The sequence below is a fragment of the Canis lupus genome, chromosome 4, assembly GCF_048164855.1.
Source record: "Canis lupus baileyi chromosome 4, mCanLup2.hap1, whole genome shotgun sequence".
Taxonomy (NCBI): domain Eukaryota; kingdom Metazoa; phylum Chordata; class Mammalia; order Carnivora; family Canidae; genus Canis; species Canis lupus.
Genome location: NC_132841.1, coordinates 67,738,983 through 67,757,102, shown reverse-complemented (window position 1 = coordinate 67,757,102; position 18,120 = coordinate 67,738,983). Strand labels below are relative to the sequence as shown.

The window sequence follows — 18,120 nt, the reverse complement described above, 5'->3', positions numbered from 1 at the left end:
CTTAGCAACATTCATAAACTTTCCCCAGCATTTGCACATCTAGGAATTATAGAACTAATCGAAAAAATATATAAAGAATGATGTGCCTAAAAGTCTATCACATATATTTTGTAAAAGTTAGAACATTATAACCCAACATTAGTTGGATATATTTTGATACACCCATAAAATAGGATGCCATGCATGCAACTATTAAAATTCATATACTTAAAGGATAGAAAATGCTCATAATAAGAGAAAAATAGAGTGTATAAAGCAATATAGACAATATAGTCTAAATTTGGTATAATATATGCATATACATATACACAAGTAGTTGTATATATTATATAACATGTATATGTTATATGGAAGATTTATGGTATATACATCAAAATGTTTATAATGGCTATCTCTGGCAAGTAGGAATATGGGTGTCTAAATTTTCTTATTTTTACTTTGATATAATTTCCTGCATTGTCTATAATCAAAATTTATTATTTTAGGGTCATAAAATAATATGTAGCATATTTTAAATTTCCTACTGAGATGTATTCCTATCATACACCTCTTTCTCCTAAAAACCAAAATGCAGGGAAATGATCTTGAGAGTTCCAGTTTGTGGCTTTTTCTCAATCAAGGTTTTCACATTTTGTTGTTCCAATTATTTTAACTTTCTTTGAAATCTTATATGCACAAACTTATTTGAAATACTGCCTTCACTCATATGATCAGTGCTTTGAAAGGGAAAACCCAAATTATTGCAGAATTTAGGATTTTTCCAGCAATTTCAATTATTGGGATTGCTCAGATCATTGGCACACAAATCTATAATTATTCACAATAGATGAAATATTTGTAAAATGAAAATGCCATCTATAGGCCTGCCCAGGAATGTGACTTGGAAGTCTCTGAAATACCCATTAAACTATCCTCTTAGTAATATCCTCACTTCCACTACTTTAGTTCAGGCTCTGATTATCGCATGCCTTAGTCTCCTAAATCATTCCCCAGTTTGCATCATATTAGGAAAGCTACCTTTCCTCTAATTTGAAAAGGATCATTTCGGGATGCCTGGGTGGTTCAGCGGTTGAGCTTCTGCCTTTGGCTCAGGGCTCAGGGCATGATCCCTGTCCAGGGATCGAGTCCCACATCGGGCTTTATGTGGGGAGCCTTTCTCTCTCTCTCTCTCTCTCTCTCTCTCTCTCTCTCTCTCATTAATAAATAAAATCTTTTTAAAAAAGCATCATTTCTGGAAAATGGCAATAAATGAGGGGAAAAAAATAGCCAAACTTCTTTCCATGACAGATACGTTACACTCTCTCATGTTTCAAATAAGAGCAATAGACTCAGACTTTGCTGCTTGAAATATCACTCCAAACCTTGGTGGTTTAAAACAACAATCATTTATTAGCTGGCAGGTTTGGTGGGATTGGCCATTTGGGCTGGGCCCAGCTGGACAGTTTTTCTGCTTGTCTCAGCTAAGGCTTATTCACTCATCAACTGTCAGCAAGGCTGGGGCTGGGTGGTCTAGGATGGACACACCTGTTGGGCACTTGGTAGGCTGTCAGCCAGAGAGGCTCTTCCATATGGCCTCTACAACAGGGTAGTTCAGGCTTGCTTATATGGTAGGAGTAAAAAAAAAAAAGAGAGAGAGAGAGAGAGAGAGAGAGAGAGAGAAAGTTGCAAAACCTCCTGAGGACTAGGCTCAAAATCTCACAATATCCCTTCTGCACTGTCACAAGGTTGATCTAAATTCAAGGGAAGAAGAAACAGACCCACTTTTTGAGGGCAGGAGCTAAAATGAATCTTTGGCCATCTTTCATCTACCATACTAAGTGATGAGCCTTACTAATATACATTAAAAAGTAAGGAAGTGTCAAATAACAAAACAAAAAAATTTAGTAATGGATTTGATGTTCTTTATTCAAGAAGAAACAATCCATGGATTGGGGGAGTACAATGTCTCCCAAGCAGTGAAACACTCTTCCCAAGGTATTTTGGGCAAGCTCAGGTTTTATAGAGCCTTAGAAGAAACAACATGGAGGCAACACAGGATTGGCCAGGAGGTCAGAGATTTCCTTATAAGGCCAGCAGGTCCCATTTTTCTAGAGTAAGGTAAGCCAGCTAAAGCTGAGTTGGAGGACTCTGTATGTTAGGTTTCCTCTACAGATGTTTCTTGTAAGAGCAGGCTGAATTAGGTTTACATTTGTGACATGAGCTGTGCCCCTAGGGCAGTCTCCATTTTGTGGGTCTCAATATATAAATTATCTTTATTTGAATCAAAGAAAGTCACACTCTTAGCTACACAATCATACTCCAATGGTGACCCAACAGTTACTCATTAACTCTTTTTTTTTAAGATTTTATTTATTTATTCATGAGAGACACAGAGAGACAGAGGCATAGGCAGAGGGAGAACCAGGACTAGGCTCAAAATCTCACAATATCCCTTCTGCACTGTCACAAGGTTGATCTAAATTCAAGGGAAGAAGAAACAGACCCTGATGCAGAACTCGATCCCAGGATCCCAGGATCGTGACCTGAGCCAAAGGCAGATGCTTAACCACTGAGACACCCAGGTGCCCTCATTAACTCTTATGTTTTCTCAGAAGCATTCATCTGGTGATCCCTCTCCTCTAATCATCCCACCCTATGCCTGTGATTCTGATGCTCTTTTTCTATGTTCAGCCTTTTACTTCCTGACACAGTCTAAGGGTTCTGATTGGTTGGGTAGCCTCAATCCATATAGAACGCACCAATCAGGCAGATCACGCTAGGCCACCTTCATATGGCACTGGCTGCTTAAAGATTTCTGATTCTCAAAGAGGAGGGACTCAGCAAGAACTCTTTGTGGAGAGAAAGCCAGAATCTCCTATTGATATTATGCTTTCACTTATTCAGCCAGAACAATTCTAACCCATCCTTCTAAACTAGGTTGAAACCTACCAGAACTCTATTCATTGTAAAAGCTTCCCAATATCCATTGGCAAAATCAGTGTCTTCCTCCACCGTGGTCTTGGGGTTATCTCAATTTGTGGACTAGTTACATTTAATAGTAATATAGTGGACAGAGTGCTGGGAAGGGTGAGGAAGGTTGTAGAAACATTTCTGGTAGGTAAAATGGGCTCAGATTGATATTTTCTGGAAGGTTGCCTCTTGGGGAGTTTACCTTTAAAGGCCTAAAAGTAGAGTATTGACTTAGCCTCATAGTTTTTGAAATGCTGACAGAAGGCAAGTCCTATTACACTGTTGAATGAAACAATGAGGCCACTGGACTGAGGAGGCCTAAGATTTGTTTCCCTCTCTCTTTTTATCCCCTTCCCATAACATTCATCTATTTTATTCCTAATTTCCACATGAGTGAAATCGTATAGTATTTGTCTTTCTCTGACTGACTCGTTTCACTTAGCATAACACCCTCTAGCCCTCCCTCCATCCACGTCGTTGCAAATGGCAAGATCTCATTCTTTCTGATGGCTAAGTAATATTCCATTGTGTATAAATACCACCTCTTCTTAATCCATTCATCAATGGGCACAGGCTCTTTCCATTGTTTAGCTATTGCTGATAATGCTGCTATAAACATCAGGGTGCAGATATTCCTTCAGTCTGTATTTCTGTATCCTTTGGGTAAATACCTGGTAGTATAATTGCTAGGTCATAGGGTAGTTCTATTTTTAACTTTTTAGGAACCTCCATACTGTTTTCTAGACTGTTGCAAATAGGCATTTATTTGGGCAACGAAGGAGACACAGAGTCAGGTAGAAACCTGAGTTGCTGTCTGTGGAAGTGGGGTTATAAAGGCTAAAGGTTACAAGTGTAGCTCTTAATCAGGCCCTTTATGAAAAACAGAGACTGAAAGCAGGTAAACGGGGATTGGCTGAGTTAATATGTTAGTCAAATTGCATTGGCTCCTTTCAAAGCGAAGAATGCAAATGATTGAGGTGTCATGGTGAGGAGCGAGTTAAGCCTATGCTGAGGGTTTGCAGCTGGCAAAATCTCATGGTTCCTCCAAAGAGGAGGTGCATAAATTTCTCCTCCCTTACCATCCCACCTCTAACCCCATTTTAAAAGAGACTCTCTTAGCTAGGCTTGCGCTAGGCTTGCTTGCTCTATTTTGAAATCTCCTTTGACATACTCAGTAGAGTAGCTTTGCTAGAGTCAGAAAACTCCTCTTTAAAAAGTTAATATTGTTGAGGGGGAAAAATTTTCCCTTCTACTTTTCAAGGTTGTGTGGTCTGGTTAAATTGACACGAATAACAGAGAAAAGTTATTTAAATTAGGTTTGTAGGTACCAGAGCCCTGAAAAAGGCAGCCAGACAATTGAGGCTTATAGACCTTATAGGGGCCTGGGCCTTCAAAGTGGGGAAAAGGCAATTTATGAGGTGAAAAGAAATGTTTGTTAATCAGGGGTAGCCCTGTCAAGTGGTTAAGTCTCTCCAAGGAAGTTATCACTGGTAAAAGCTTTCTTCCTGGTACAGGCCCCCTCTCTGATGTAAAGTTACCCTTACAAAAGTAGGGCAACTTCTGTTTTCAGAACTTTTCCTGTGTCTATGGTTTCCTAAAATAATCAGCTCAGAATAACCCATATGCTGAAGAATACTATGCATAGCATAATACCTTATGTTATTGCAACTTTTATCAGGACTTTTGGGTAGACCTCTGTCTCCGCTATATTCTGATTATTTGGCCCTATTTAAAAGTTTATCGAGCAATGTTTAAACTTGCTCAATGATTTCAAAATTACAATGGGGGGAGGGGCAAGATGGCGGAAGAGTAGGGTCTCCAAATCACCTGTCCCCACCAAATTACCTAGAAAACCTTCAAATTATCCTGAAAATCTATGAATTCGGCCGGAGAACTAAAGAGAGAACACCTGGAATGCTACAGTGAGAAGAGTTCGCGCTTCTATCAAGGTAGGAAGACGGGGAAAAAAGAAGTAAAGACACAAAGGCCTCCAAGGGGGAGGGGCCCCGCGAGGAGCCGGGCTGAGGCCGGGGCGAGTGTCCCCAGGACAGGAGAGCCCCGGCCCGGAGGAGCAGGAGCTGCACCGACCTTCCCGGGCGGAAAGGGGCTCGCAGGGAGTTGGAGCAGGACCCAGGAGGGCGGGGATGCCCTCGGGCTACCTGGGACACTAACAGACACCTGCGCCCGGGGGGAGTGCGCCGAGCTCCCTAAGGGCTGCAGCGCGCACAGCGGGACCCGGAGCAGCTCGGAGGGGGGAGGGCGGAGGAAGAGGCTCCGTGCGGAGGGAACTGCGCTGCCGGGAGCAGCTCGGAGGGGCTCGGGCAGAGGAAGAGACTCCGTGCGGAGGGAACTGCGCTGCCGGGAGCAGCTCGGAGGGGCTCGGGCGGAGGAAGAGGCTCCGCGAGGGGATTGCACGGCCGGGAGCAGCTCGGAGGGGCTCGGGCAGAGGAAGAGGCTCCATGCGGAGGGGGCTGTGCGGTTCCAGGAGCAGCTCAGAGGGGCTCGGGCGGCAGCTCCGAGGAGGGGGCTGCACAGCGGGGAGCGCGAATCCAACAGCGCAGGCCGGTAGCACAGGGCGCCGGGACACAGCCCAGGATCCGGCCTCCCCCGGGACAGGCAGAGGCCGGGAGGGCCCAGGACTGCAAGGACGCTCCTGCCCCGAGCTGAGCAGATCAGCGGCCCCGCCCCGGAGCCTCCAGGCCCCTGCAGACGGAGAGCTCAGTAGTTACTGCGGGGGCTGAATCCAGGGCTCCAGAGCTGGCCCCGCCACTGCGGTTGTTCCTCCTGGGGCCTCACGGGATAAACAACCCCCACTGAGCCCTGCACCAGGCAGAGGGCAGAGCAGCTCCCCCAAGTGCTAACACCTGAAAATCAGCACAACAGGCCCCTCCCCCAGAAGACCAGCTAGACTGACTGACAACTTCCAGGGGAAGCCAAGGGACTTAAAGTACACAGAATCAGAAGATACTCCGCCGTGGTTTTTTGTTTTGTTTTGTTTTGTTTTGCTTTTTGATTTATTTCCTTCCCCTGCCCTTTTTTTTCCTTTTTTGTTCTCTTTTTCTTCTTTTTTTCTTTTTTTTCTTTTTTTTCTCTCTTTTCTTTCCTTCTTTCTCTCCTCTCTTTTTCTCCTTTTCCCAATACAACTTGGTTTTGGCCGCTCTGCACTGAGCAAAATGACTAGAAGGAAAACCTCACCTCAAAAGAAAGAATCAGAAACAGTCCTCTCTCCCACAGAGTTACAAAATCTGGATTACAATTCAATGTCAGAAAGACAATTCAGAAGCACTATTATACAGCTACTGGTGGCTCTAGAAAAAAGCATAAAGGACTCAAGAGACTTCATGACTGCAGAATTTAGAGCTAATCAGGCAGAAATTAAAAATCAATTGAATGAGATGCAATCCAAACTAGAAGTCCTAACGACGAGGGTAAATGAGGTGGAAGAACGAGTGAGTGACACAGAAGACAAGTTGATGGCAAACAGGGAAACTGAGGAAAAAAGAGACAAACAATTAAAAGACCATGAAGATAGATTAAGGGAAGTAAACGACAGCCTGAGGAAGAAAAACCTACGTTTAATTGGTGTTCCCGAGGGCGCCGAAACGGACAGAGGGCCAGAATATGTATTTGAACAAATTCTAGCTGAAAACTTTCCTAATCTGGGAAGGGAAACAGGCATTCAGATCCAGGAAATAGATCCCCCCCTAAAATCAATAAAAATCGTTCAACACCTCGACATTTAATAGTGAAGCTTGCAAATTCCAAAGATAAAGAGAAGATCCTTAAAGCAGCAAGAGACAAGAAATCCCTGACTTTTATGGGGAGGAGTATTAGGGTAACAGCAGACCTCTCCACAGAGACCTGGCAGGCCAGAAAGGGCTGGCAGGATATATTCAGGGTCCTAAATGAGAAGAACATGCAACCAAGAATACTTTATCCAGCAAGGCTCTCATTCAAAATGGAAGGAGAGATAAAGAGCTTCCAAGACAGGCAGCAACTGAAAGAATATGTGACCTCCAAACCAGCTCTGCAAGAAATTTTAAGGGGGACTCTTAAAATTCCCCTTTAAGAAGAAGTTCAGTGGAACAATCCACAAAAACAAGGACTGAATAGATAGCATGATGACACTAAACTCATATCTCTCAATAGTAACTCTGAACATGAACGGGCTTAATGACCCCATCAAAAGGCGCAGGGTTTCAGACTGGGTAAAAAAGCAGGACCCATCTATTTGCTGTCTACAAGAGACTCATTTTAGACAGAAGGACACCTACAGCCTGAAAATAAAAGGTTGGAGAACCATTTACCATTCAAATGGTCCTCAAAAGAAAGCAGGGGTAGCCATCCTTATATCAGATAAACTAAAATTTACCCCGAAGACTGTAGTGAGAGATGAAGAGGGACACTATCTCATACTTAAAGGATCTATCCAACAAGAGGACTTAACAATCCTCAATATATATGCCCCGAATGTGGGAGCTGCCAAATATTTAAACCAATTAATAACCAAAGTGAAGAAATACTTAGATAATAATACACTTATACTTGGTGACTTCAATCTAGCTCTTTCTACCCTCGATAGGTCTTCTAAGCACAACATCTCCAAAGAAACGAGAGCTTTAAATGATACACTGGACCAGATGGATTTCACAGATATCTACAGAACTTTACATCCAAACTCAACTGAATACACATTCTTCTCTCAAGTGCACATGGAACTTTCTCCAGAATAGACCACATACTGGGTCACAAATCGGGTCTGAACCGATACCAAAAGATTAGGATCGTCCCCTGCATATTCTCAGACCATAATGCCTTGAAATTAGAACTAAATCACAACAAGAAGTTTGGAAGGACCTCAAACACGTGGAGGTTAAGGACCATCCTGCTAAAAGATGAAAGGGTCAACCAGGAAATTAAGGAAGAATTAAAAAGATTCATGGAAACTAATGAGAATGAAGATACAACCGTTCAAAAACTTTGGGATGCAGCAAAAGCAGTCCTAAGGGGGAAATACATCGCAATACAAGCATCCATTCGAAAACTGGAAAGAACTCAAATACAAAAGGTAACCTTACACATAAAGGAGCTAGAGAAAAAACAGCAAATAGATCCTACACCCAGGAGAAGAAGGGAGTTAATAAAGATTCGAGCAGAACTCAACGAAATCGAGACCAGAAGAACTGTGGAACAGATCAACAGAACCAGGAGTTGGTTCTTTGAAAGAATTAATAAGATAGATAAACCATTAGCCAGCCTTATTAAAAAGAAGAGAGAGAAGGCTCAAATTAATAAAATCATGAATGAGAAAGGAGAGATCACTACCAACAACAAGGAAATACAATTTTAAAAACATATTATGAACAGCTATACGCCAATAAATTAGGCAATCTAGAAGAAATGGACGCATTCCTGGAAAGCCACAAACTACCAAAACTGGAACAGGAAGAAATAGAAAACCTGAACAGGCCAATAACCAGGGAGGAAATTGAAGCAGTCATCAAAAACCTCCCAAGACACAAGAGTCCAGGGCCAGATGGCTTCCCAGGGGAATTCTATCAAACGTTTAAAGAAGAAACCATACCTATTCTCCTAAAGCTGTTTGGAAAGATAGAAAGAGATGGAGTACTTCCAAATTCGTTCTATGAGGCCAGCATCACCTTAATTCCAAAACCAGACAAAGACCCAACCAAAAAGGAGAATTACAGACCAATATCCCTGATGAACATGGATGCAAAAATTCTCAACAAGATACTGGCCAATAGGATCCAACAGCACATTAAGAAAATTTTCACCATGACCAAGTAGGATTTATCCCCGGGACACAAGGCTGGTTCAACAATCGTAAAACAATCAATGTGATTCATCATCTCAGCAAGAGAAAAACCAAGAACCATATGATCCTCTCATTAGATGCAGAGAAAACATTTGACAAAATACAGCATCCATTTCTGATCAAAACTCTTCAAAGTGTAGGGATAGAGGGAACATTCCTCGACATCTTAAAAGCCATCTACGAAAAGCCCACAGCAAATATCATTCTCAATGGGGAAGCACTGGGAGCCTTTCCCCTAAGATCAGGAACAAGACAGGGATGTCCACTCTCACCACTGCTATTCAACATAGTACTGGAAGTCCTAGCCTCAGCAATCAGACAACAAAAAGACATTAAAGGCATTCAAATTGGCAAAGAAGAAGTCAAACTCTCCCTTTTCGCCGATGACATGATACTCTACATAGAAAACCCAAAAGTCTCCACCCCAAGATTGCTAGAACTCATACAGCAATTCGGTAGCGTGGCAGGATACAAAATCAATGCCCAGAAGTCAGTGGCATTTCTATACACTAACAATGAGACTGAAGAAAGAGAAATTAAGGAGTCAATCCCATTTACAATTGCACCCAAAAGCATAAGATACCTAGGAATAAACCTAACCAAAGATGTAAAGGATCTATACCCTCAAAACTATAGAACACTTCTGAAAGAAATTGAGGAAGACACAAAGAGATGGAAAAATATTCCATGCTCATGGATTGGCAGAATTAATATTGTGAAAATGTCAATGTTACCCAGGGCAATATACACGTTTAATGCAATCCCTATCAAAATACCATGGACTTTCTTCAGAGAGTTAGAACAAATTATTTTAAGATTTGTGTGGAATCAGAAAAGACCCTGAATAGCCAGGGGAATTTTAAAAAAGAAAACCATATCTGGGGGCATCACAATGCCAGATTTCAGGTTGTACTACAAAGCTGTGGTCATCAAGACAGTGTGGTACTGGCACAAAAACAGACACATAGATCAATGGAACAGAATAGAGAACCCAGAAGTGGACCCTGAACTTTATGGTCAACTAATATTTGATAAAGGAGGAAAGACTATCCATTGGAAGAAAGACAGTCTCTTCAATAAATGGTGCTGGGAAAATTGGACATCCACATGCAGAAGAATGAAACTAGACCACTCTCTTGCACCATACACAAAGATAAACTCAAAATGGATGAAAGATCTAAATGTGAGACAAGATTCCATCAAAATCCTAGAGGAGAACACAGGCAACACCCTTTTTGAACTCGGCCACAGTAACTTCTTGCAAGATACATCCACGAAGGCAAAAGAAACTAAAGCAAAAATGAACTATTGGGACTTCATCAAGATAAGAAGCTTTTGCACAGCAAAGGATACAGTCAACAAAACTCAAAGACAACCTACAGAATGGGAGAAGATATTTGCAAATGACATATCAGATAAAGGGCTAGTTTCCAAGATCTGTAAAGAACTTATTAAACTCAACAGCAAAGAAACAAACAATCCAATCATGAAATGGGCAAAAGACATGAACAGAAATCTCACAGAGGAAGACATAGACATGGCCAACATGCACATGAGAAAATGCTCTGCATCACTTGCCATCAGGGAAATACAAATCAAAACCACAATGAGATACCACCTCACACCAGTGAGAATGGGGCAAATTAACAAGGCAGAAAACAACAAATGTTGGAGAGGACGCGGAGAAAAGGGAACCCTCTTACACTGTTGGTGGGAATGTGAACTGGTGCAGCCACTCTGGAAAACTGTGTGGAGGTTCCTCAAAGAGTTAAAAATAGACCTGCCCTACGACCCAGCAATTGCACTGTTGGGGATTTACCCCAAAGATACAGATACAATGAAACGCAGGGACACCTGCACCCCGATGTTTATAGCAGCAATGGCCACAATAGCCAAACTGTGGAAGGAGCCTCGGTGTCCAACGAAAGATGAATGGATAAAGAAGATGTGGTTTATGTATACAATGGAATATTACTCAGCTATTAGAAATGACAAATACCCACCATTTGCTTCAACTTGGATAGAACTGGAGGGTATTATGCTGAGTGAAGTAAGTCAGTAGGAGAAGAACAAACATTGTATGTTCTCATTCATTTGGGGAATATAAATAATAGTGAAAGGGAATATAAGGGAAGGGAGAAGAAATGTGTGGGAAATATCAGAAAGGGAGACAGAACGTAAAGACTGCTAACTCTGGGAAACGAACTAGGGGTGGTAGAAGGAAGGGGAGGAGGGCGGGGGGTGGGAGTGAATGGGTGACGGGCACTGGGGGTTATTCTGTATGTTGGTAAATTGAACACCAATAAAAAAATTTAAAAAAAATAAAAATTACAATGGGCTAAATCTCTAAAGATGTGACTGCAATTGGTAGAAATCAAAAATATAAATCTCTTGGTTTGTTACTATCTTTCTATGTAGAACGGAGCCCCCTCTACCTACACTCACCCTCAGAACAGGAATTTTACTGATTTGTCCTTCCTCTGGTACTCCCTGAAGAGGGAGAAGGCAAGCTGAGGACAAAGCACAAGCTGACACCCCGCAATCCACGCCCCACACCCAGGTGAGATATATGTGACATTCCTCAAGTACTCCTCACTGCCCTAAAGGTAAGGGAAAGAAAAACAAATGGTTAACTTACAGAGATCACAGTCCTGCAAGACATAAGTCTCCCTCAGTTTACAAATGTCTTAGTGGTTTACAAGAAAAAAACATTCTTATCAACAACCTAACTTCCAGAAGGAAATGTAAATAAAATTAAATGTCCTTATAACCTGCAGTCCATTGACATACTCAAGGCAGGCAGAGTCGAATGTACCTCCAGGAAGCTCCCAACTGTCTTCATGTTAATGCCTTACTAGAGGGAAAAACAATCTTGATGTGGCAAGGCCTCCAGTATCTTGTAGGTCCTCTCTGGCACATGAAAAATTCTTTTGAAAATCTCCCTCTTTCCTTACCTCCCCCAGCTCCCAAATATATAATCAGCCATCCCTCACAACCTCAGTGCAGAAGCTCTTCCTGCCATGGGTCCTGTTCTTGTGCTTTAATAAAACCACCATTCTAACCAAAGGTGTTTCAAGAATTCTTTCTTGGCCCTGGGCTCCAGGCCTCACCCCACCAAACCTCACCTACATTCCAAAACTCCATCACTCCCTAGATCAAATAATGGTGTCAGCACTTATGATGACCTAAGTTACACAATATCTAAGCCCTAAATACCCACTCTCTGACCTCCAAACACCCATTCCATCACCAAGATTTAACCTCTACGTATTCCTTGAGCTTTATCTTTTAAAAGTTCAGACTTTTATTGTCTGATTTCCCAAACTTCTTTTCCATAAGCTCCAGTCTCGCCAGATTTGTCTTTCTAAAATATAGATGGGATCATGCCAATCCTTTAGTTGTAACAGGTTGCTGACCTTCCACTGCCCTCAAGGTAAAGTTTACACTCCTTAGCCTGATCTTTAAGGCCCATCACAAAAGTGTCCTACTTCTAACTCCTGTCCCAACCCAGCCAATCCTTTTTATTTTTTTAAGATTTTTTTTTTTTGATAGAGAATGAGAGCCAGAGAGGTCACAGAGGGAGAGGGTGGGGGGGAAGCTGACTCACTGCTGAGCAGAAAGCCCGACTTGGGGCTCCATCCCAGGACCCTGAGATCACAACCTTAGCAGAAGGCAGACACTTAACCAACTGAGCTACCCAGGTGCCCCAACCTAGCCAATCCTTAATCAAAAGTCTGAGCTTTTAACTCTGGCCTGAAGATTTTGATGGCCTGAGTGGATTCTATTTTTAATGAAATGACTTAACGATCTTACCCCTTCCGGTATCCTGATTTTGCCTAATGCCATCAAATCTGACCAACAGAGAGAGCAAGGTTTCCACCCCTGATCATAACAAATTTTTGGAATAACCAAATTAATCTGTATCCTTTTGACTAGCTCACTGACGCAATAGTTTCCGAGCTCATTTTAAAGAAATTGTTTGCACTGGTTCATGGCTACAAAACAGTGACTGTAAATAACAAAGCCAGAGAGGGAACCCAGTGCCTGAGTTCCTCTCAGGAGGCTATGCAATGCGCGGAAGTGGCCGACAGGAGGCACTGTATCCCCTCCTCCTCTGCATCTCCAGCATTCTCTGCACACAAGGCTTCAAGTCCTGAACTTACTTCCAGCAAAACAAATAAGCTACAGGGGAACTTGAAAAATGTAAAAACCTGTGGGATGACAGTGCAGGAGTCAGAGGCAGGGCCAACTTCATGGATAGGTGACCTGTGTAGGGGCAAGGGCCAAGCCCCATGTAGAGACCAAGACCAGCCTGTTCCTGGATTAAGGCTCTGCTATTCTGTCCTGAAATTCTTGGTATTTTTTAACAGGAGCCCCACATGTTCATTTTGCACAAGGCCCCACAAATTATATAGCCATTTCTGGTCAAAAGACTTGAAGCTTGGCACTTTCAGCCACAGTTAGCCTTTCCTTTGGAAAGAGGTGATGTTGAATTTTCATCAACTTTTTTTTGTTGTTGTTAATCTAGGTGTAGTCATAAAATCTTTCAATAGAAGATATTCTGCCCATGTCCACTTCATTTTAGGACTTGCTAACCCTAGGCAGCTGATTTTCTCTGATTCCTTCAGTAAGCAAGAGGATCCAGGAGGGATTTAATTACCTCCATTTGTTTCCTATGTGCTTATCTTCCCGTTCTTCTCCCTGTTTTTGGCAATATTATTTTCCAGTATTTTACAACAGCTGTGATGGAATCAGCTTCATTGTTGGGAGCTGGTTTTGAGCGTTTGGCCTAAAGATCCAGGTAGAGAGGTTGGTGCCTTCAGCCCAACAGCTTAGAGGTACTTAACCCTTCAACCGAGAGAGTCTGTGAGGCCATTGTTACTTAGGTCTCTGTGGTAGGTTCCTGAAGCTGAAATTAGTCATGTTGGTTCTCCACAGTATTTTATTTCCCATTGTCCTGTTTGTCTCAGAACAAGGCTTTGAGAGGGTTCGACATACTTTAGCAAATAAATAAGGCAGCTCCTGATAGAGACCTGGTTGCAAGGGTAAACTACCCAGTGGCCTCCAGACCAGCTGATGAAGGTGTCAAAGGGACGGGTTATGGCTCTAAATTCTCACCTTAAAATTCTAACATAAACTCTGTAGGGATGACTAGATGAACTTAAAAGGAACTGAAAATTGCCTTTTGCAGCAACATCAATTAAGAAACAGACACAAAGTCCTCATAATACATGCCATGTAGCAGAGGAAACAGTGTCACTAAGCAATCTGAGAATCACGCAATGCATATGAAGCCAGTAGAAAAATTGTTTTGTAGGGGTTGTAAATGATATTCAAGTATACTTATCTCCTTAAATCTCTTCAAACTGTATGCACAATTGGCGTATGATTAAATTGCTACTGATGCAATTTGGTAAAATGGGAGATAAGAAATAAATCATAGAATGCCATCACCCCATAACCTAGCAAGATAAACAAAACCTAGATGAAACCAGCGACAAAGTTCAACAAGAACCAGATAAGAGAAAAACTATAACTCTATACCATAAATTTTAAAAGATGACAGCCAAGAGAATAACACAAGCAGGTTAGTGAGGGCTCCTCTACTCACCCTCACCACCCACAAACATAACTGTCGAGTCAGAAAAGTCCTGAGGCTTCCATTTATGCCTTCTAACTATAGAGAGAAATAGACTAAGTGAATACTTCCTCCTGATGGGGTAGGGTGAAGTGGGGAAGTAGAAAAAGCTCCTAGGTGAAATGAACAAAGGAAAACACCTGAGCTGAGTCTCTGAGGGAACACAAGCTCTGGGCTTCCATGAGCAGCCTGAGAAAGAATCTATGTCATGCAGATACTCTCCCACAGGGTGAAATAAATTCTTCCATAAGTGAAGATTGAACACAATCTCAGAGGAGATGGCTAAAGCTCATTTTTCCAATAAAGGCTGCAAACAGCTTCGTCAAAGTTGTTCCCACATTCTAGATACAGGAAAATGGTTAGAACTTTTCTCAGTCTTCAACTATAATTCAGAGGCAAGATAGATTAATGAACTAATTTAAGGCAAAATAGGAGATTTATATTTGAATGTATAATACATATTACTAGAAATTATAACTCTTCAATCTCCATCAAGCTGAAAGCTCCTCTTAACCTAGTCGTGAGATTCAAAGAGTAAAAAGTGCCCGTTGGGGAAGATCATGGAAAAGATGAGACTGCAGATATGACCCATGAGCAGGACCTGCGTACTTAGAGGCCCTTCACCCCTCTCTGCTATCCTCGAAAGATGAATTCCATTTGCCTTTCTCACTCCTGGAAGCTGCATAGCCTTGAGGACACAGCCTTGAGATAGTGACGTGGTGTTAGGAATATCTGCATGGTATACATGACTGAACCTAGTTATGGTCTCTAAACTTCTAAGGTTCATTGGGTGGGTTCAGAGATCCATTCATCTTGCTGCCACCTCATAAGTTCCATTTGCTTATACCATCAACCTGGAATGACTTATTTCTTTCTTTCGTCTCTTTCTGCCCTTGGAATAGGGAGTGGCTGGTTTCAGATTATACCAGGGAAGATCCCTGGACCATTACATGCCAATATTGCCCTAAAACTCAAGACAAGAACCAATTCCCTTGTAAATAGTGGCCATGAAGAATTCCCATGGGAGATCTAGAAGTAAGAGAAATAAGTGAAAAGTAAGAATAAGAAAATGGATCAGGAAAAGTGAGCATTAAAAAGAAAGTGGGCAGGGATGCCTGGGTGGCTCAGTGGTTGAGTGTCTGCCTTCGGCTCAGGGCCTGTTCCTGGAGTTCTGGGATCAAGTCCTACATCGGGCTTCCTGCATGGAGCCTGCTTCTGCCTCAGCCTATGTCTCTGCCTCTCTGTGTCTCTCATGAATAAATAAATAAAATCTTTATTTTTTTAATACTTTTTTTCTTTATTTATTTATGATAGTCACAGAGAGAGAGAGAGAGGCAGAGACACAGGCAGAGGGAGAAGCAGGCTCCATGCACCGGGAGCCCGACGTGGGATTCGATCCCGGGTCTCCAGGATCGCGCCCTGGGCCAAAGGCAGGCGCCAAACCACTGCGCCACCCAGGGATCCCCTAAATAAAATCTTTTTAAAAAAAAGAAGAAAGTGGGCAGAGAAGGGATGAAGGGAATAAAATTTCCAAGGTACATTGCTGAAGGTAGATGGTAGGTTTGCCTGGACAACCACAGCAAGGCTAAGTTAAGAAGAAGTTATATAGGGCAGTGTTTGAGTGCCAATCTATCAGGAAATGTAACAGAATGCAGAAAACCCCTCAGAACTCCTTTTCCAGATAACTATGTGTGATTAGAGGGAATCTTTTAATAATTAACTTGGAGTGGAATCTAAAAGCCTCTAAGAGGGCAGCCCCAGTGGCCTAGCGGTTTAGCGCTGCCTTCAGCCCGAGGTGTGGCCCTGGAGACCTGGGATCAAGTCCCACGTCAGGCTCCTCTACCCATGTCTCTTCCTCTCTCTCTGTCATAAATAAATAAAAAATATTTTTAAAAATAAATAAAAAATAAAAGCCTCTAAGAGATGGTCCTCAAGGAGATGGGATCAGATTAAGAGTGTGACTGAAAATTTGGGGTCAGGCTAGGAGGGGAGGGACAAAGAGGAGGGGCTGAGAACTTACAAGCAAAGAAGTGGCTTTTCACTTTCTCAGCTTGAAAGTGAAATTCAAAATCTCCAGCTAAACTGTCAAATTCTGCCTGAACTGCATCAAGAACATATAATAACATTTTGCAGAAAATTATTAGAGGGAAGCTACCACTTACAAAGGAAAAGAGAAAAAAACCTTCCCAAACTGTCTGAAAACACCAGCTGTATAAATCGGAAACACAATTCCTATAGGGAGATGGCTGAAGACCTGGGGAAAGAATTGGGAAGAATGACTTCCTTCTATCAAGGGCAGATTATCGCCAGTGAGAAAACACCCTAGACGGTTTAGGCTTTATCCTGGGATCATGTCCAAATTCCTCTCTCCAAATAAGGGAAGGATGAGCATGAGTCCAAACAACATGGTTCCGTAGGGTCATAGACCTGGTGTGTGTGGGATGGCTTTTGCCTAATTGCTGAACTCCGTGCTGCAGCCAGGAAGCCACGGGACAGGGACCCAAAGTTGCAATTGAAGCCAAGACAATATAGTTCAGAAGTAGATAACTGAAAAACGAGAATCTGATAAAGAAATAAGAGCAAGAAGTGTGTTGAAAGAACAAGCAGGAGGTAAGAAAGGCAACCCTGGCATTTATCTGTCGTCCACAGCTAACTTTTTGGTGGACGCTCATTTTCATCTCATCTTCTCAGAGTTCCCTTGACCACCATATCTAAAGCAGTTCCCATCCACTTCTTAAGTCAATATACTAGATGTTTCTTTCTTTCCTCTTCTTAAGTCAATATCCTAGATGTTTCTTTCTTTGCTCTTATTATAGTTTTTATGTATTGGTTATTTGCTTGTTGATTATCTATTTCTCTCTCAAAATTGTAAGCCCTCTGGGGTCAGAGACCATGCCTGATTTGTTTACTCCTTTCTCACAGATCCCAGAACAGGTGTGATCCCCAACAAGTATTTCTTGATAAATGGTTGAGTCAGGGCTCATGGTCTTAAGAAGGCAATCCTAAGAGACTTATGGTGCAAATTAGGACAGTATCTCACTTCTCTTTCTCTCTCCATAGTGTCTAGACCCTCAGTAGCTGGTACCTTGCAAGTACTTAACAAATATTTTTGAATGAAATAATAAATGAAGCTGTTTGTAACCTAAAAAAAAAAATCAATGTATCTCTCACATTAAGAACCTTATATGAATAAATCAGTAGCCTTGTTTTTTTGTTTTTTTACAATTGGGTAGGTTCACATGTTTTTTTTCCAAATCAGGGTTTTTTTTTTAATGGATTCAAACACTACTTTCTTTATATTCCCTTTGGTAGTATGCCACAATAATGTAGTTTATTCCTGTCTTAAGTTTTCTAGGCAGTTTCTGAGCAAATATTCAATGAATCCCGTTTCTCAATTGGATGATACTTGATCAATAAAACTGTGAATACAACTGTGAAAGACATGCTGTCTTTAAAAATGAAATCAGGAGAAGCTCATATAGTTTCTCATTGACAGGCATATTTTGAACTCCCTAGACTCTGTGGGGAAAAAAAGCTAGTATCTATAAACTGGAAGAGAAGCTTATGACTTATTTTAAACTAGAAAAATCTAAATTTTTCTGACTTATTTCTGGTGTATTGGTTCATTTCTATTCTATGCTAGGCACTATGGAGAAATATATATATATTTATATATGTATTATATATGTGTGTAAAA

At 41.8% G+C, this 18,120-nt stretch overlaps 1 long non-coding RNA gene across 2 annotated transcripts in view; it reads right to left on the bottom strand.

The window, feature by feature from the left end:
• LOC140632584 (uncharacterized) overlaps positions 1 to 18,120 on the bottom strand; it is a 57,870-nt gene that overhangs the window by 37,503 nt on the left and 2,247 nt on the right. The gene's annotated exons all lie outside the window — the stretch shown is intronic.